Below are 9,386 nucleotides of genomic sequence, written 5' to 3' on the forward strand. Positions count from 1 at the left end.
TTTCATGTCACCACAGTCAAGGTTGAAGGCTTTGTTCGGTGAAAAGAAAACAAATGCATCAAAGTTGACGTTATACTCAGTAAGAACTCAGTACAGTAAGAAACTGCAAAATAGTCAGAAAACTCTGTGCATGAGTCAGTGGCTCAATAGTCCAACTAAAATCAGCCAGGACCACAGTTTAGTTGGGTTAAACATGAGTCAACTAAATCCTTAGTCAGAGAATTATATTCTGTCTTTGCTGCTTACATGATCAGCTTCTTTCAAATAGCCATGTAAACTTAGTTATTTAGGAATAATATCAAACTACATGTGGGCCATCAGATCCTGTTTGCCCGTGAATACCCACTCACAATCTTTGCCCAAGTCCAGCACTGGACATGCATTACCTTGCAGTTTCACAGCTCTGGCACTGCAATAAACCCTGCATACGTCTTAACTAAGAAGGCAACAGTTCAAATGGAAAACCTACTTCCTCTCTGGGAGTGAAGGAAGCCAGCTGCTTGATCTTCAGTGTCTGGTTGAGTCTTGGATGCATCAAGCACAGGGACACCAGCTGATACCCCATGGTTGAGGTGCTCCATATATTGTGCAAGGATCGGTTCGTTATAATCACCATTCTGCATTTTTTAACAGCAGCAACAGCATAAAATGGTTCAGTTAAGGGTGCATCATTGGAAGGCTTTCACTAAAATATGTCCTCACCATGTCTCAAATACAGCAATACCTCTTAGAAGCCATTGTACTGCACACAGAATGGACAGTCCCAGCAGTTTCTGTTCCCATATGGAACCTCAGTGTTTTGATTACAGAACCAGCAATTCACAATGACATGAACTGGTTTCTTCCCATTGAATAGGGAGTTTATATATATAACTGAATTTGATCAAACTGTAGCAATGATTGTGAGCAAGGAGCTTTCATTCTACAGCCTAAAAATGAAAGTGGCAAATAAATGTATGTTACAAATAAACCAAACTTGAAACGTTATATGAATAGCTTCATGTTGAATATACACAGTTAATCACTCATTAAAAACTACATTCTATTAATACAGAATGTTTATGAAAGTTAATTTAATCTAACAATAAATGAACAGTCGAATATTGTAGTTCAAACAGTCCAATAGCTGTAGTAATGGCTTAATTCATTTTGCTTATTTAGAGAGAACGATACATTTGAAAACCCACAGGTTTGTGAATTTGGGTCTCTAAATCATACAAAAGTAGGTTTTCTATTGCTGAACAGTTAGCTAGCTAACAAACTACCAGCACCTAAACGATCAAAGTTGAAAGCTGAACAATGAAATGGTTCCACAAGGAATGGTTTATAGCCCCGAGTTTGACACTTGCTGACCTCAACTGTTAGCTAGCTAACTAGCGTATCGCTGTGATAAAGCGATACAATCTTTAGCAATGAGGACATGAATAAAGTATCCTTTACAATTTTCACAATATTGTGAAATTTAATTTGCTGGCATTGGAGGTTATTAAATATTCACAATATCAATAATAATTCCTTGGCTCACAGAATCAGACATTACATTTTTGCTGTTATGGCAGCTGTTATAAAGATCATATTTATACAGAACCCTGTTCAGTTAGTGCTAGTATTGAGGAACCATTGCATAACTAATAGCGGTACAGAGACAGAAACATCATGTGTTCAGATGAATAACTGGATGTGTGTGAGACAGTCTGTGAGAGGTTTGCATTTGTGTGTTGCATGACTATGAGTGGGAAAACCATATAAAGGTAAAAACATTACATCTGCAACAAGGATCTCTTCTATTTGAAGGAAAGGTTTAAGTTAGACACAGTCTCAACAGAGTAAGTTAAATCTGTCTGTGTTAAGACCAGTTGACATATCAGTGGTTTATCACTGATTATGTCTGCCACTGAGATACCACAAATTAAGCTTTCCAGATTCCAAGACATACAGTTGTGCAGTGTGAGCCATACATCAATTTGAAAACTTCCAAAGTCACGTAATGTGTGCATGGCATAAGCGTATTAGCAGGCCCCGAAAACATTTGCTATCAGAAAGGATTTCATCATAGAAAAAAACTACAAATTCTAGACTTGAGAATGTGAGCATCAATCCCACTAACACTCACATACTAAAAGAGCACTCTACCACTTGACCTAGTTCTCCTAGAGTGGGACTTGTTTGCAGATCGGACAAAAGCTGAAGACACAGTGGAATGGCAATTCTCTAGGAGATCATACCAAATCCTGCATCCACCCTAAATATTTCATCTAGCTGTGAAGTCAAAAAAGCTTATTCCTGAAATGACAGGAATAGTTCTTGCAGATTCTGATATGCTATGCAAACACTATAAAATGTGAGCTATGTTAGATCTGGCAGCCATTGGCTCTAACTGTCTCTTATTATTGAGTTAAGTAATGCTTACAGAATAACTTTCTATGGCTTCAAATACTTCCAAGAATTAAACCTTGCAGAGCTCTGTAGCTAGACACATTGTCTCTGTAGGTTTGACATGTTCATTTGACAAACTAGCTAAAATAGCATCTTTTGGTTTGAATAAATTGCCCCTTAGACCCAGACAAAAAATTGCTCAAAATCTTTCTGCTTATTCATGCAGCAATGACACAGATTTCCAAAGAAAGAGGACGTATGGTTAAAGCTAGAAAAAAATGCCTACTCTGTGCTCAGGCAGAAAATCTGATATTTTAAATATGTCCCTAAAAGGTTTATATTCCTTGGCTCACAGAATCAGACATTACATTTTTGTTGTTATGGCAGATTTCATGGTGTAATAGACAGCACTATGTAACTCGCAGCAATAAAGCTCAGTGGACTTTGCAATTGATGATTTCGTCACTGTGTACAACTGCACTGAATTGCTCTTTAACAAAAGCTTCTCCACATTTGCTTTTGAAGTTTAATTCAAAAGTTGGCTGCAGAATAACCATTTGTCAGAGGGAACAATAAGTGTCAACTGTCACCTATGCTCGGTCGAAAAAGTGGCCGTAATCTCGTTGACACCAAGTCTACAATTTCATGGAAAGGTTCCCTTCAGTGCTGCACCAAAAAGTGCAAAATGAACAGAGAAAGGCCGATTAGCTCAGCTGGTCAGAGCGTGGTGCTAATAACGCCAAGGTCATGGGTTCAATCCCCATATGGGCCATGTGGGTTTTGTCTGATGAATGACCCCTTGTCAACAAACCACCTGTTGCAAACAGGGCACCTCTTTGAACTTGTGTTGCTTATAACATTGCTTGTAATTCACAATCTGCTAAGACATGTTCCAAGTACATGAGAGTGTGTTCTTGATTACAAAACTTTACCCATGGTTTTGTGCTTGTTTCTCTGCATTGTTCTTGGACAATGCAGAGAAAAGTATGAAATCAGAGGGACTCTGGCATTAGTGTAAGGCTCTCGATCGCTGTGTGAATAGGTCAAAGAAGTCATTCCAGAGGCATGCAGACAACCTGCATCCTCCCCATCAAATTATAGCCAGTTAGGTGTCTGGCAGTGCCAGGGAGTTCAAATCCTTTAGTCTGAAATGTGTTGGGATATGATTATGCCTGCCACTGAGGTCTGACAGCTCCACAGTTGCCTTGTGAAAAGAATACAGTATAGACCGGCACCCACATACATTACTGTACACATCAGAGATCAGCGCAGGAATATCAGTTTGTAAACCCGCCAAATCTGCCCCCACAGGCTCCCTGAGTTCTACTAATCGTTCCAACACATTGTTTCAACCTCAGTTTCTTTTTTTTTGAAGCACATGAGGCAGCTTCAGCTATTTCCACAGGCAATCATATTAGATGTGCCATCAGTAACCAGACATGTGACTTTATTTTATTCCCCATTCTTCCATAAGAGAGGATTTCACACAGGCCAAATTTTCAGCCGTATGCGCCTGCAGGAATTTCACAACACCAAGTAGTGTAGACTTCAGAAATGTGTTGTCATCTATAAAATGGCAGGTCACAGCCAAGAAGGCATCCACATTAAGAGATGTCCACATATCTGCTGACAAACTCATTGCAGGAATTTTCTGGACCTCAGCTTTGGCCTTCTCTTTCTCTTATTGACATTTGGCCTCAACCATGGCCTTTACAGTCTAAAGGGAAGGAAGAAAATAATTATATATATTTTTAATACTACTCTCATAATGTATCCATGTCACCACACATACCTTCCTAGTTAGGAGAATATAAGTTGAATCCAATTTTGCTACCAAGTCCCTGAAGCTTTTATCCTCAACTAAGCTAAATGGCTGTGTGTCTCTAACTATCATGGGGACCAAAGCCTCATCCAGCTCTTCCTTTCTGGTCACTGCTTTGTAAAGATTAGATTATACTTTGTCACCAAAAAATATAGTACTCACCAATGAAATTCACTTTATAATCCAATCCAAACTGCAAATATATATATATATATATATTTATGTATATAGAGTATATACACATTTTATATACATGTGCATAATAACGTTAACACCTTGTGACAACTGATAAATAAGCCAAATGACATTGGCAAGGGTGACAGTAGGAAAAACTCACTGGAATGGTGGAAGGGACTTGGAAGGTGTCAGACTCAAAAGGGAACTCATCCTCCTTCGGTTAACCCTGGATAAACCTGGCCAGAGATGAGTTGGGTAGAGGATGGCTGACAAATTGTAAGCATGAAAGATACACTACAGCATTCCTACACAAAGACATCATAGGAGATAGAAACAGAGCACAGTTCACCTGAATAGAACACCTGGGTAGAAATACAGTAACTCATTATTATAACAGTACAAAGAAATGAAATGTGGATCATCCAGGTGAGGTTCATCTGCTAATCTGCACATAAATATTGTTTGTGACAGTGCAGAATGTTGCAGGTAAATGGAGGGCAAGGTGCTGTCATTTTAAGCATTTTAAGGCAGGTCCAGGAAGGAGAAACCCCAGCAGGTAGGAAGAGTTAGTGGGGAGCACAGATAGCGCAGCACTCCAGAATCATGTACTGGAGCATGGTGTGTCCACTGGGGGGAGGTGGGGTGGTTGGAAGAGCATAAAAGACTGTTGTTACTGCAAAGATTCATTTAGACCTTTCATTTGGACTGTTATTCTTTTTGTAGGGGGCGGGGGGGCATGTATTTAATGAAATAATAACGAAAAATTAATAGATTAATTCATACCAACTCAAATTTGCTGGTAAAGAAATAATTTGTAAGGTAAAAGTTATTTTAAGAGTGATGTTAATGAATTTTTTAAAATGTTAATTATAATTTCATTAGAATAATTCTAACATCTACGGGATGATCTGAGGGTTAAAGAAAAAAGAGGTGGACCTTATGGGCAATAATGCAAAAGTCATTATTGTAGTACAAGACCCTTTGTTCTAGCTAAGTGATCTGCTGCATCTCAGTTTGAGTCATGTAGAATTCTAAAGACAGAAAGTCTTTATTCTGGCATAAAATAAAACTGAAGGGGGAAACATACTTTGAGTTAGTACCAGTAGTTATTGATTGTACACAAAGTCCAGTATGCATCCAAATGTAATCAAGAGATATCTGTTGGCAGCTGAACATCTCCAACTCGTACAATGCAATGTTTCTTCGTGTCAAATGAACTTAACAATTCAAACATTCATAACTGGCCGTGTTTCTTGCCAACATACTGGTGTTTGGACCTATGGGATTACATGTCTGTTGCCTTCAATAGCTTAGTTGGTAGAGTGGAGGACTGTAGAATTTAAAACTGTTATCCTTAGTCTGTCAGTTAAAATCTGACTCAAAGGAAGTTTGTTTTTTCACATACAAGCTTCTTTTTTAATTGAGCAAAAAGAGCGTGCCCTGACCAGGAATCAAGCCCAAGTCGCAGTGGTGAAAGTGTTGAATCCTAGCCACTCACCCACCAGCAATAAAGCTCAGATGCTTGACAAACATTTTTCAAATTCTGTATTCCTAGTATACTGACGATGTTTGTATGCATAGTAGACTTGGTATGCATGAGCATTAGGAGGTCATAAAGAGAGGTATTCATATTTCTTTTTAATCCACATAAAAATTAAGTTTGAAAGAGAATCCTAGCCACTAGCTCACCAGGGATAAAGGTGACAGTTTCCTCTGACATGAACATGACCTACATTCATTGGTAACATTTTGAACGAAACCAGGCAAAAGTATTTAGTCACTAGCTGAAATAGCTCAGCTGGGTGAGTGTTAGATTGAATATCAAAAGACTCCTAGTTCAGTCCTGGGTTTTGGTAGCTGTGCAAGACCAAGCTCCTTATCAAATTGTCCTCTTTTTAAGAATATTTCATAAACTTTTACATTCCTTTCTAAAAACGAATAAGACATTATTGTTTTTACGCTATTGTTAGAAGTCATAGTGTAATAGTGCTCTAGACTTTGAATTCAGTGATCCTACTTAAACTTTAGTGGAATTTGCACTTCCTTATGATATGTTTCCTCACTGCACAGAGAGCCATTTGAACATTGGCTTCTGTATAAACCCTTTTGAAATGTTTTTCATTAGTTGTCTACTGGCCAAACAACTGGACAAAGGAAGGGTAGGCGTCAGCTTGCATGTATGCTTGTGTTGGTATCCTGGTTCACACACTCCCTGTGTTTTCATGGAATGGGGCCTACCTCAGCTTCCTTTGGCTCATGGATGGGCTTTGTCCTACCAAAAAAGGTGATGCAAATAAGTCATCTGCTTACTAAAGTTCTTGAAAATCACACTCTGCGAAGAGGCATTGCATAATGCAAAAAAACCTTCAGAAACAATACACTCTAATGACAGCAACCAACATACCTAATACAGGAGTGACCTCAGGGGTGACCTCATCCAAAGGCCACAACAGGAACAACAGGCTTAAGAAGGGACACATGAAATGACCTCAAAACACAAAAGTGAGCAGGTAAGATGAGTTGATATGTGACTTCATTAATGTGCTTGGTAATTTCATATGGACCGATATACTTGGGACCTAACCTGCGACATGACCCCGGCTTGCGGAAGTCCTGTGTAGAGAGCCACACTCTGTCACCAGGTTGGTATATCGGGTTCTCCCCTCTGTGCCTGTCCGCAATTTCCTTATACATTCAGAGAGCTCATACAATACACTGATCTGTTTCCTCCCATACCCTTTCGCTCCGCTGCATCCACTCATCCACAGCGGGGAAACCAGCTGATATGGAAGTCCATGGGACATTTGAGGTTGATAACCTAAAATACAATAAAAAGGAGTCAAGCCAGTGGATGAACTAGTAAGTGAATTTTGGGCCATTTCTGCCAATAAGAGGAACTTGGACCGGTCTGATGGATTGTTCATATAAAAACAATGTAGGAATTGGCCATTTGACTGTGGATGTAAAACTAATAGCTACCCCGATGTGTTCAATATAGGAAGCCCAAACTCGAGATGTGAATTGACGTCCCCAATATGATATTATGTCCTCTGGGATGCCAAATATACGGAACACCTGGTTAAACAAGGCTTCCACAGTTTGGCAGGCTGTAGGCATACTCGGAAACACAATGAACCACACACCCCTGGAGAATCCATCAACTACAGTGAGGACAGAGAGGTCAGTAACGCAATCTAAGGTGATGTGAGACCAAGGACTTTCTGGTACGGGAAGAAGCATGAGCTTTCCTGTGGGTAGGGTCTTAGGCATCTTGCTTTGACTGCAAATTGAACATGAAGAAACATACTTATAAATATCGCTTGTCATAGCCCTGAACCAGCGAAGAATGAGCCCACTTCAACAGATGGTCACAGCACAAGGTAGGTAATGTTTTCCCGACAGACATTCCATTGGGATGACTGTCTTGTATGGCTTGTTTATTCCATCATCTATTTTATATACACTTGTCTATTTAATCATCTATTGTAACTTGGACTTGTCGTATCGTTGTGAAAGTACAGCTCCTACCACGATGTTAGCAGCATCAGCTTCCACGACAAATGGAATGGAAGGATCAGGATGTCGACGTATGCTAGCCGTGGTAAAAGCTTCTTTCAGTTTCCTGAAAGCTTGATCAGCCTCCTGATTCCAAAGTAGCTTGGTCATTGCTCCTTTCAGGAGGGCTGTGAGAGGAGCTGCAATGCTGCTAAAATTCCATATGAAGCATCGGTAAAAGTTTGCAAATCCCAAGAATCTCTGGAGTTTTTTAACTATAATAGTAATGGGCCACTGGAAGATGGCTTTGATCTTCTTATCATCCGTAGTGATTTCACCATGGCTGATCACGTATCCTAGAAAAGTTATAGTTGGAAGGTGGAACTCACATTTCTTTCCCTTTACAAACTCAATAAACTTTTACTCTTTACTACTCAATGCATAAAGCTGTCTGTGTTTGATGTGCTCTCATTTTCCCACCACATCCATTTAGCAGTACTTCTGAATAACCGAAATGGCTTAAAACAGCTGAGGGGATGTTTGAAACTGAGTGATAAGATGTTCAGCAATTTATATATGATAATACAAGGCAGTAAATTAAATTGGGCTGAACTGGACAATAGTCCCTGGCATAAAAAGTATGTCGTAGAGAGAGTAACAAAAAACTCAACCTCTCACCTCGCGCTCTGAGATGTCTCCGTCACTGTCTGTAGTGTCCTCTAGGATACTGCTGCCCTCACTAAAGTGTGTCACCCTGACCGGGTCAAACATCTCTTGAACATAATAACTACACAATGGAAAATCAGCTTCAAGTGCTGCATTGAGCAAGAGTGCACTGTAAATGGCCAGATATAAATGGCAATGTCAGTAGTAAATTTATATATGCAGTCATGGAACAGGACCTAGCTGTAGAGCACAGCTTTAAGGTGCATATTATGATGTGCTCTTACCAATCATCCTCCTGGCTGTGTCTTGCTCTTTTGGCCAAATGTTTCTCTTCCAAAGCAGACAGACCAGACTCGCTGCATATTACTCCGTGCACTATAAACAAACCACATGTATAATGCCTTGTAAACAATGGAACAAGGGAAATTTGAATTGTGACTACTCTGTTAAAGGGACGGATAAGGCAACCCACCCAAACCTCCCCGAAAGCTGTTCTGTTATCTCTAATTGCTATGCAATAGTCCTGTGATTAACTCAAAGGCTGGAGAAGTTTCACCTTTCTCTATTTGAATCCTGAAGGCTGTTCGGTTCTGTCACCCACAATCCATCCTGTGTAATTAAACATTCACATCATAACTCGACCCCGTGTAAAAGGGCAAACTCACTCGGATGGGGGAAAGGATCACAGACTACCTGTACTGCTGCCGCAACTCTGCGGCCATTCCAACAACATCCACATACATTCCAGCAACATCCTATTATAGGACACAGTGTATCTGGCTTAAGTACACCCATTTAATTGCATGTTGGACCTTCTTTGGCCTCCAGAACTGCAGCAATTCTTTCTGGC

General features: G+C 39.9%; 1 non-coding gene across 1 annotated transcript; it reads left to right on the plus strand.

Moving 5' to 3' along the window:
* The first annotated feature begins 3,074 nt into the window (after positions 1-3,074).
* On the plus strand, positions 3,075-3,148 carry trnai-aau (transfer RNA isoleucine (anticodon AAU)). Its single transcript has one exon. It is a non-coding gene; the product is annotated as a tRNA-Ile (tRNA).
* Positions 3,149-9,386: the final 6,238 nt, after the last annotated feature.

The sequence above is a fragment of the Electrophorus electricus genome, unplaced genomic scaffold (assembly GCF_041902795.1).
Source record: "Electrophorus electricus isolate QZ-2024a unplaced genomic scaffold, ASM4190279v1 Scaffold44, whole genome shotgun sequence".
NCBI lineage: Eukaryota > Metazoa > Chordata > Actinopteri > Gymnotiformes > Gymnotidae > Electrophorus > Electrophorus electricus.